The sequence below is a fragment of the Eschrichtius robustus genome, chromosome 15 (assembly GCF_028021215.1).
Source record: "Eschrichtius robustus isolate mEscRob2 chromosome 15, mEscRob2.pri, whole genome shotgun sequence".
In the NCBI taxonomy this organism is placed as follows: Eukaryota; Metazoa; Chordata; class Mammalia; order Artiodactyla; family Eschrichtiidae; genus Eschrichtius; species Eschrichtius robustus.
Genome location: NC_090838.1, coordinates 45281208 through 45293352, shown reverse-complemented (window position 1 = coordinate 45293352; position 12145 = coordinate 45281208).

The following is a 12145-nucleotide window of genomic DNA, read 5'->3' as shown; positions in this document are numbered from 1 at the left end:
GTTTTCACTTCAGGAGCCAGGCCCAGTTAATCCAGAGGACAGACTTTCCAGGAGATTTTAAAAGCAGTATGGAAATGAACATAATGAAACCACTGTTTCTGGTCTTCCCTTCTATTTGAAACCTTGAAATACCATGAAATGGGGCTGTATTGCTAGCTAGCACCTGCCCTGCCATGGACTCTGAAAAGAAAAGCTTTTGTGGGCTGAGGACTTTCCCAAATTAGGTAGAATCCAGCTTCCTTAAAGGGTTGTGGGTCTAAACCTCCTAGAATGTTTCTGAGAAGGCAGTTGGTAGTCCTCTTCAGTGGGAATTACAGAAACTAGATGGTATCACAAGACTACTTAGTGATGAGGCACCATAGCTGGGTTACTAGGACAACAGCATTTGATCTATCTGGGCAGTGAGCCCCATCAAGGTTAACACTGGTAGCTGAAGAGTAGCAGTTCTGGTGTTCATGAAAAGTTTGGCCCAAAAGATGATATTTTGCTGTGACACGGATACCACTAGAAAGAGGAATTACGGACAGAATATGATAAATAACACTGCTAGATTATATATGAGAAGAGGCTTAAATCTTTCGAAAGCTACTGAATAGATGACAATGATAGCTCAGTCAATGCTGATAAATAAGAACAAGTTTCTGGATAGCGGAATATGGGATTAATTTATGCACCATTCAGCATATGAGATTTTAAAAAAGTCAAGGAGTCAAGTACGTGTAGCATTAAATATGAATGATTGGAATGAAGATGGGACGAAGAGAAAGTCAAATCCGTATGTGCCATTGAATGTGAGCCGGCAGTACCTAAAGGCATATTTTTCAGTCTCTTGGAGGATCAAAGGGTACCTGCCTCTTAATGTGTATGTATTTTTTATGTGGGAAAAAGAGTCAATGTAAATTTAAAAAATTTTTTTTAATGGACAGCATATTCAGAAGGAATTGCTAATGTGACTTTTGATTCTGAATGTTTGGAACAGTGTGAGCAGTATTGATATTTGAGTCTGAGAATGAAAGGCAAAGAACTGAAGAACAAAGAGCAGTTCTTGTTGGCAATGGGTGAGAGTGGGATGGTAGATAATGAGGAGAGGACAGCCAGACACGCAGGGCCTTAGATCTCTGGAAGGATAACAGATGAGAAAGAGTACAGTCAGAGCAGAGAATGTGGAATCATGACGTCTTTGATGAATCTTCTTCACATCAGTCTAGGTATGCTATAAAGAAGACTGAGAGAGATGAAAAGCACTGTCCAAAGGCCCATCTTTGAGTTCCACTAATGATGACATGATGGAAGACAAAACACCTACATCCACATGCAGACTCTTTGAAGACACCGGTGAGGGAGATGTCATCAAATCTTTTATGTGTTTATTAAATCAAGTGTTTTGGTTAGAGGCAAAGATGTATGTCTGGATAATTAAAAAGTAGACAAACTTATTTGTATCAATCCAGGGAAAACTAGAGCAAAGACCGCGACCATGTCCTGCCCACCGTGTGCGGCACATGGTGGGGTGTTGTTCCAGGACCTTGCTTCAGACGTGTAAGTTCCCCCATCCATTAAACCATTGATGTCTCTGATGCTGACTTCAGGCCCTTTCTTCGGTCTTGAAGCTGGGCAAGCACAGGCCTTGTAGGCCTGCTGGGTGCAACCCAACAATTGGCAGAGTCAGCCAGGAGACCGAGGAAACTCCCGTGAGCGCCAAGATGTCGGGAGATGTTGGGAAATACAGGACGGGGAATGGAAAGTTGCCGGGGCTGTCCACTAGCATGTGGGCCCTGAAAGTTGTGAATGTAATTCCCAGCTGGCTGTCCACTAACATGTGGGGTCCAAAAGTTGCAGGGTAATCCTGGGCTGGCTGTCCACTAACACATGCGGCCCAAAAGTTCGAGTGATGATCCCCAAAGTGTGGGAGATATCCTGGGGTGGCTGTCCACTGGTATGTGGGGCCTTGTGGTGGCTGTCCTTGATGAATGGGGCCTGCCAGGAGGTCTGGAGAACAGTGGCCTCTAATGACTCTGTTGTTGTATCAAACAGAGTCTTTTGTAATTGGTTAAGCTAGCTTTCTAGAAGGAACTGGTATTCCTCTTATGCCTTTGAGTTGTAAATAATCTACTTGGGCTCTCTGGAACTTTAATCTTGTGTGATCTCTAATAGTAAAGGAGAAAAAAGAGCTTTTAAGTAAACTTTATAGAAATAATTATGTTTTGGGAATGTCTATCTAAAATAGTATCTCCAGGACTTCCCTGGTGGTGCAGTGGTTAAGAATCTGCCTGCCAATGCAGGGGACACGGGTTTGAGCCCTGGTGCGGGAAGATCCCACGTGCCACAGAGCAACTAAGCCCGTGCACCACAACTACTGAGCCTGTGCTCTAGAGCCCACGAGCCACAACTACTAAGCCTGCATGCCACAACTACTGAAGCCTGTGTGCCTAGAGCCCGTGCTCCACAAGAAGAGAAACCACTACAATGAGAAGCCCGTGCACCACAACGAAGAGTAGCCCTTGCTCGCCTAAACTAGTGAAAGCCCGAGTGCAGCAACAAAGACCCAACGCAGCCAAAAATAAAAATAAATAAATAAATAAATGAATAAATTTATGAAAATAAAATAAAATAAAATAGACTCTCCAGATTTTGGTAACTTGAAACTAATCTACATTAAATGAAGAGAATTCAATGACTATCTGGGTCATTTCAAATAGGATAAAATATTGGAACATTAATTGCTGGGCAGGTCTAAGTTTACCTACCCTTGCCTTCTTAGGAGAGGAAGACTAAAGCATAAGTTTTCCAATCAGGAAATGCACAATTACTTGCTTCTTGGTTTTGCCAGAGATTAAGGTTTTTAAGGGTTAAGATTATAATCAGTCATAATTCTTTTTTTTTTAATGTTTATTTATTTACTTATTCTTTTTCTCATTAGTCAACCATTTTACACACACCAGTGTATACACGTCAATCCCAATCTCCCAATTCATCACACCACAACCCCCACCCCACGCCGCTTTCCCCCCTTGGTGTCCATACATTTGTTCTCTACTTCTGTGTCTCAGTCTCTGCTCTGCAAACCAGTTCATCTGTACCATTTTCTAGGTTCCACATATATGCGTTAATATACGATATTTGTTTTTCTCTTTCTGACTCACTTCACTCTGTATGACAGTCTCTAGATCCATCCACGTCTCAACAAATGACCCAATTTCATTCCTTTTTATGGCTGAGTAATATTCCATTGTATATATGTACCACATCTTCTTTATCCATTCATCTGTCAATGGGCATTTAGGTTGCTTCCATGATCTGGCTATTGTAAATAGTGCTGCAATGAACATTGGGGTGCATGTGTCTTTTTGAATTATGGTTTTCTCTGGGTATATGCCCAGTAGTGGGATTGCTGGGTCGTATGGTAATTCTATTTTTAGTTCTTTAAGGAACCTCCATACTGTTCTCCATAGTGGCTGTGTCAATTTACATTCCCACCAACAGTGCAAGAGGGTTCTCTTTTCTCCCCACCCTCTCCAGGATTTATTGTTTGTAGATTTTCTGATGATGCCCATTCTAACTGGTGTGAGGTGATACCTCATTGTAGTTTTGATTTGCATTTCTCTAATAATTAGTGATGTTGATGTTGAGCAGCTTTTCATGTGCTTCTTGGCCATCTGTATGTCTTCTTTGGAAAAATGTCTATTTAACTTTTCTGCCCATTATTGGATTGGGTTGTTTGTTTTTTAAGTATTGAGCTGCATGAGCTGTTTATATATTTTGGAGATTAATCCTTTGTCCGATAATTCATTTGCAAATATTTTCTCCCACTCTGAGGGTTGTCTTTTCATCTTGTTTATGGTTTCCTTTGCTGTGCAAAAGATTTTAAGTTTCATTAGGTCCCATTTGTTTATTTTTGTTTTTATTTCCATTACTCTAGGGGGTGGATCAAAAAAGATCTTGCTATAATTTATGTCAAAGAGTGTTCTTCCTATATTTTCCTCTATGACTTTTATAGTGTCTGATCTTACATTTAGGTCTCGAATCCATTTTGAGTTTATTTTTGTGTATGGTGTTAGGGAGTGTTCTAATTTCATTCTTTTACATGTAGCTGTCCAGTTTTCCCAGCACCACTTTTTGAAAAGACTGTCTTTTCTCCATTGTATATCCTTGCCTCCTTTGTCATAGATTAGTTGACCATAGGTGCGTGGGTTTATCTCTGGGCTTTCTATCCTGTTCCATTGATCTATACTTCTGTTTTTGTGCCAGTACCATATTGTCTTGATTACTGTAGCTTTGTAGTATAGTCTGAAATCAAAGAGTCTTATTCCTCCAGCTCTGTTTTTTTCCCTCAAGACTGCTTTGGCTATTTGGGGTCTTTTGTGTCTCCATACAAATTTTAAGATTTTTTGTTCTAGTTCTGTAAAAAATGCCATTGGTAATTTGATAGGGATTGCATTGAATGTGTAGATTGCTTAGGGTAGTATAGTCATTTTCACAATATTGATTCTTCCAGTGCAAGAACATTGTATATCTCTCCATCTGTTGGTATCATCTTTAATTTCTTTCATTAGTGTGTTATAGTTTTCTGCATACAGGTCTTTTGTCTCCCTAGGTAGCCTTATTCCTTGGTATTTTATTCTTTTTGTTGCAGTGGTAAATGGGAGTGTTTCCTTAATTTCTCTTTCAGATTTTTCATCATTAGTGTATAGGAATGCAAGAGATTTCTGTGCATTAATTTTGTATCCTGCAACTTTACCAAATTCATTGATTAGCTCTAGTAGTTTTCTGGTGGCATCTTTAGGATTCTCTATGTAAAGCATCATGTCATCTGCAAACAGTGAGAGTTTTACTTCTTCTTTTCCAATTTGTATTCCTTTTGTTTCTTTTTCTTCTCTGATTGCCATGGCTAGGACTTCCAAAACTATGTTGAATAATAGTGGTGCGAGTGGACATCCTTGTCTTGTTCCTGATCTTAGAGGAAATGCTTTCAGTTTTTCACCATTGAGAATGATGTTTGCTGTGGGTTTGTCGTATATGGCCTTTATTATGTTGAGGTAGGTTCCCTCTATGCCCACTTTCTGGAGAGTTTTTATCATAAATGGGTGTTGAATTTTGTCAAAAGCTTTTTTCTGCATCTATTGAGATGATCATATGGTTTTTATTCTTCAATTTGTTAATATGGTTTATCACATTGAATGATTTAGGTATAGTGAAGAATCCTTGCATCCCTGGGATAAATCCCACTTGATCATGGTGTATGATCCTTTTAATGTGTTTCCGGATTCTGTATGCTAGTATTTTGTTGAGGATTTTTGCATCTATATTCATCAGTGATATTGGTCTGTAATTTTATTTTTTTGTAGTATGTTTATCTGGTTTTGGTATCAGGGTGATGGTGGCCTCATAGAATGAGTTTGGGAGTGTTCGTTCCTCTGCAATTTTTTGGAAGAGTTTGCGAAGGATGGTTAGCTCTTCTGTAAATGTTTGATAGAATTCACCTGTGAAGCCATCTGGTCCTGGACTTTTGTTTGTTGGAAGATTTTAATCACAGTTTCAGTTTCATTACTTGTGATTGGTCTGTTCATATTTTCTACTTCTTCCTGGTTCAGTCTTGGAAAGTTATGCTTTTCTAAGAATTTGTCCATTTCTTCCAGGTTGTCCATTTTATTGGCATAGAGTTGCTTGTAGTAGTCTCTTAGGATGCTTTGTATTTCTGCGGTGTCTGTTGTAACTTCTCCTTTTTCATTCCTAATTTTACTGATTTGAGTCCTCTCCCTCTTTTTCTTGATGAATCTGGCTAATGGTTTATCAATGTTGTTTATCTTCTCAAAGAACCAGCTTTTAGTTTTTTTTATCTTTGCTATTGTTTTCTTTGTTTCTATTTCATTTATTTCTGCTCTGATCTTTATGATTTCTTTCCTTCTGCTAACTTTGGGTTTTCTTTGTTCTTCTTTCTCTAGTTCCTTTAGGTGTAAGGTTAGATTGTTTATTTGAGGTTTTTCTTGTTTCTTGAGGTAGGCTTGTATAGGTATAAGCTTCCCTCTTAGGACGGCTTTTGCTGCATCCCATGGGTTTTGGATCATCGTGTTTTCATTGTCATTTGTCTCTAGGTATTTTTTGATTTCCTCTTTGATTTCTTCAGTGATCTCTTGGTTATTTAGTAACGCATTGTCTTCCTGGACTTGGGTGTGGCTATTTCCGTTCCCATGTTAGGGAAGTTTTCGACTATAACCTCTTCAAATATTTTCTCTGGTCCTTTCTCTCTCTCTTCTCCTTCTGGGACCCCTATAATGCGAATGTTGTTGCGTTTAATGTTGTCCCAGAGGCCTCTTAGGCTGTCTTCATTTCTTTTCATTCTTTTTTCTTTATTCTGTTCTGCAGCAGTGAATTCCACCATTCTGTCTTCCAGGTCACTTATCCCTTCTTCTGCCTCAGTTATTCTGCTATTGATTCCTTCTAGTGTATTTTTGATTTCAGTTATTGTATTGTTCATCTCTGTTTGTTTGTTCTTTAATTCTGCTAGATCTTTGTTAAACATTTCTTGCATCTTCTCAATCTTTGACTCCATTCTTTTTCAGAAGTCCTGGATCATCTTCACTATCATTATTCCGAATTCTTTTTATGGAAGATTTCCTATCTCCATTTCATTTAGTTGTTTTTCTGGGCTTTTATCTTGTTCCTTCTTCTGGTACATAGCCCTCTGCCTTTTCATCTTGTCTATCTTTCTGTGAATGTGGTTTTTGTTCCACAGGCTGCAGGACTGTAGTTCTTCTTGTTTCTGCTGTCTGCCCTCTGGTGGATGAGGCTATCTAAGTCATAATTCTAATTACTGTAACCAAGTTTCTTTATTGATTACATTGTAATCAGGTGCTTAACCATGTCTTTTTAAGTCTTTTGTCTTTTATAGACAGTTATTGTTTTAGTCTGATGCTTTTGCAAAAGTGCTTCATCTTCAGGAAGATTCATAGGAAGGACCTTTTGACAATAACAAGTCTCTGATAAATTGCTACAATGGGTAAGAATTTAAACAATGCTAATGGAAGACCTGATGGCTTCATAAAAATTTAACAAAAAGGTTGGTTACTAAGTGAACTGGTGAATACGGTTGTAACGTTTATGGGTTTTGTCTGGAATGTTACTGGTTTTGATCTCTGTTTTCCAGATATAGGGAAGACTTCCCCTCAAGTTTGTTATGATTTATAACAACTTGGTAAACTACATCTGTGGGTAGAATTGAAGCATTTTTCTTTTTCTCTCTTCCTGGTCCCTCCAGCAAATGGAGACTCTTGGGTTCTCAGCAGCCTTACCAGGGGAATGGAAAACACTGTCTCCTGGCATGTGCATGAATCTCGATATTTTGGGGACTTCTAGAAGAGAGAAATCAGTCAGGGTGGAGTCTGATGGCAGGCCTTTGGCATGGCTTTCCTGGCCTTAAGAGGCCTTTTGGGAATTCATTCTGAGACTCCTGAGGAGTTCCCCCTCAGCCAGTTTGAAGGAGCCTACATGATCAATTGACCAGACTTATTTTGCAAACAAATTAGTTTTGATTGGCTGTGTTTGAGGGAGATAAGGGTATTTTAGAGAGAACAATATTATGTTTCAGTGGATGTTAAATTACAGTTCTGTTAATTGAGGTCTATATTTATGAAAGTTATTGTGTTAGTTATACTTTTGCCCTGATGTTCAGGAAGCAAAGAAAATTCTGTAGTGAAGTTGCCCTAGAGTATAACTACTCATGGAGTGTGACACTGCTTGCTTTAAATCTGCTGCTTAAAGCACATGTACAATGCTTGTGTGACAATTGGGTATAAGTGATAAAATGTGTTGCCTATAAAGTGTTTCCCCATTAACATACCTCTGAGCCTGTTCACGGGATCTGATTAGTTTTCCCCCAGCGTGAATGGCTAAGTGAATATAAAGGAGGTCTCAACACTGAGGGACATGATTTGAACCTGGAGTAGGAGCCAGCACCCTAGCATCAAGGGATTGATATTTTGATCATCAGTGCTTTCTGTTGAAAGATTTGCAATCAAAAGGGGAAATCATGGAAAAATCTGCACGTATTGAGGTATGGGGAAGTCAGGAGGCTTATACATGTTTGAACTTAAATTTTACTGACCAGAGCAGCCTGTTTTTTGCCTTTCTGACATGTGTTGTACATCTGCTTTGGCCATTGAGGAAGGGGGTAAATTTGAAAGTCAAAATGGAGTAGCTATGTTTCAGACAACCAAGATAAAACTAGATGACCATTGTATACATGATTTTGGACACGTTCCTATATTACTGAAAACTTGAGTTTTCTGAACTGTATTGCAGACTAGGCAAAAAAACCATAGGCGGGTGTGGTATTATCTCAGAATGTGGTTACCGCCTGTATTTTGCTTAGTTGTCATAATCTCCCTGTGTTGTGCCTGTTAGATGTCTTACATTTTGTCCCTAGCCTGAGGGAGGAAATGCATTCAAGGACTAAGCAGCAACACTCTCCTCACTGTGAAATGAGTCTAATTGCTGGGTCTACAGCAAGATGCTGTTGTTGTCCTCCTCTGGACTTCCATGAAAAATTGACCCAGCTACTGTGATTGTGTGGGGACTACTGACAATGGTGGAGAAAGACTCTTACCATCTTCCGTCCCACATGCCAATACATCAGAAAGAACCCTGTTGGTAAACGTTACTGTACAACTGACTGCCCATGAGCCCTGGGGTTATGCTGTGTGGAATGGAATAGGCTGGCTTCTGGAGACACAAGTCCAACTAGTGGGATTAATGGGTTTATGTTTGGAAAGACCTAATGGGTCCACCCCTAATGGCACTCAACATAACATGGGGTGACAGATGTCTACTGTGACTGCTGACTCCTGGTTAGGCCACCAGAATATTTCTTTTAAAGCCGGGCCTTCCCCTTCCCATGGGGGTGGCTCTGGGTTTGTGAAAACCAGTGGTGGCCTGTCTGTATTGTATTTGTGGTATCTGGTTGCATTGCCCCTCTACATACAGTACCCCAGAGATATCGTGGAAGAGGGGTGGACCAAAATTGTAAGGGTTGTGCAGGGTATGCAGGGGTGGAGTGTATAGTCAGGCCACTCAAGATGGCTGCTCTCTTGTTCTCTGTACATTCCCTGCCCGACCAGTGCCAGCTTCACCTACACTCTACTCACATGACTGACCTTCCTACATACTTGCCCTAGGTCCCAGCTAGTGATTGTTCTTATCAAAGAGGTTGTGAGGGGTGTGCCCCCTGCTGGTTTCCCTGGTAGCTGAGCTCACCTGACGTCAATTCCCCTATAACTGCTAACCTCCCCCTGCCCCTGGGCATGAAGACTGCTGCCATGTCCTGCCTGCTGCCATCTGCTGCACATGGTGGGGTGTTGCTCCAGGACCTTGCTTTAGATGCGTAAGCTTCCCCATCCATTAAACCATTGATTTAAAAAAAAAAAAAAAAATCGGAGAAAACTAGTTGTCCACAACTAAATGATGTGGTTGGAATGGGTCTCCCTATTTAGTCAAATAAGCAGCATTGAGCGAATCTGGAGATACCCTAGCCTCCCTCCAGACGTCATCTAAAGACAGAATTTGATGAATTTTGTCTTTCAGTGGTGATCAGAGAGACCCTCAGGAGATAAATTAAGTATAGAGAGGTGACCCTTGTCTGTATGTTGTTGTTACTGCTACTGCTTAACAAGTAAATATTTACTTAATCAATTAGTTCTGTTCCTTGGTTTATAATTAATGAAATAATCAGTTTGGAGGAATTTCAAATGGAAATAGGACAGTTAGAAGTAATGACTATTTCTACCTGTAGGATACGAAAGCATCCAGCTGAAAAGAGAATGATTCAATCATGCTGCCTACTTTTTCTCCTTTGCCTTTTCCCACCTTTTGAAAAAAGAATCTCAGAGTCCAGAATGTTGCCATCCATGCCCTAATAATCTTTCAGTAATCAGCATCTCCCTTTTTCTCACGTGCAAAGATCTAGAATGATGGGAAGGTGCAAGAGATCCCAGGCCAGAGAACGCTAGTGTCTTTCACCACTCATAATAAACCTCAACCATGTGGCCTCATTAAACAAAATAAACCAACCAAATAAGCTATTTTTGTCATTTGTGCAGGCAGGAGAACGTTTTTCTTTGAAAGAGTGTGTTGGCTTGCATTACCGAGATTTGTTTCCCCTGACCTCCCTGGAGAAGCTGGAAGGTTTAGATTCTTAGGAATGGCAAGGACCAAAGGGTCATCGAGTTGCCCTGAGAGAATATATTAAAACCATATTTCAGAAACTTAAATCCTTTGCTCATGCATCTGTTTATTCATTCAGTTATTATTCTTCAAGTTCTTAGGGCTATAGAGTTGAGCAAAAACAGATGTGACCCATGGCCTCATAAAGCTTATTCTAGTTGGGGATATAACTAGTTGTATATGTAACTAGTCACACACATGAGAATATGAGATCACTGTAATAATGAAGGTGCTTGGAAGCAGGGCACCAAGTTCTGTAAGCACATAAGACAAAAAAGCTGAACCTAGACTTGTGGGTTAAGAAAGCCTTGACTTGAATGCTGAAGGATGAATAGAAGTTAATTAGATGTGGTGGGATGGGGAAGAGTGTCCAGATAGGAGGAATCCCATGAGCACCACCCTATAGAGGCAGCAAGATTTTTAAAAAATTCTCCAGACACAATACTTAACTAGGTTCTAAAATTCCCTGCTCCATGAAAACTTGACTCCATTATTTACTAAGTGAACGTGGGTAGTTACCTTCTCTGAGCCTCAATTCCTGAAAGGAAGATAAAAATAGCAAGGAATAAATGATAGTACCAAGGTCATTGGGTTGTTTTGAATGAAATGAGCTAACAATGTAAACCATTTAGAACAGTGTCACAGCGTATTCTAAATAATTGCTAGTTGTATTTATTAGGTGTCAGCATTCTAAATTCTTACAGATTTTAGAATCAAGAAAAATCTTTTTCATGTAGCTTAAAACTTTATAGAAGTTATACATACACATGGTTTAAAGAGTCAGAGTACTACAGGCTTGTAATTAGAAACAGCTGACCTCAGTATTGCCATACTCTAACATTTTGCATCCTGGGAAGCAACATTTCTTACCTCCATGTTTCTAAATAACATGCTTACATTGTGACTTCTTGAGTTTTCAGTTTTTAATGTTAGCTGTTGATTTTTTTCTATATAAGACAAGGATTTAAGTCTTTCATACTCTACTTCCAAACCTACCACGTATATGCTAGAAGTAATGACTATTTCCACATGCATGAAAGCCCCCTCCTCCCACTGTGTTTACAGTTTTATAGGTATGTTAATGTGAGTATAGCTGAGCCAGGTAGTATGCTATAATTAGTTTTGCTTTCCTCCACAATATTTTTTTAAAAGTTAATAATAATTGTCTTTTTTGCTTATATGCTTGCTTATTTTTCCGTGTGTTGATCACTAATTCAATCTGAAACTCTCCTCAGTTGTGTATATCTTATTTCAATAAATTTAAATACTTTAGACTACAGGCCAATTTTACTTTCTTGGAAAAATTCTCTCTTGGAGCTTTTGGATCTGCCCTGTTCTGTACCACATGCTATTTAGGCCTGATGCACAGCTGTCATATTTCATCTCCCTTCACCATCATTCTGGGGTTCCCCTTTACTTCTCTATTCTCTGGATTTCCTTTTCCCTTGATTATGTTCATTACTCATTCTTGTTTTTCCCTCTCATTTTGGTGGAGCATGTATTCCAGTAGTTTCCTGAGAAAAGGCGTGTGGGATTCAAAATTTTTGAAATGTTGACTATCTGAACATGTTTTTATTCTACCCTCACACCAGATTGATAATTTGTCTGGGTATAGAACTTTAACTTGGAAACCTATTTTTTTTTCTGTACTTTAAGGGCATTGCTTCATTTTCTTTTAGATTCCAGGAGATGCTGTTAAGAAGTCACTGCCATGATTCTTTTTTTTTTTTTTTAAGACTAACCACCCCTTTTTTTAAAAAAATAAATTTATTTATTTATTTTTGGCTACATTGGGTCTTTGTTGCTGCATGTGGGCTCTCTCTGGCTACGTTGAGTGGTGCTACTCTTCACTGCGATGTGCAGGCTTCTCATTGTGGTGGCCTCTCCTGTTGCAGAGCACAGGATCTAGGTATGCAGGCTTCAGTAGTTG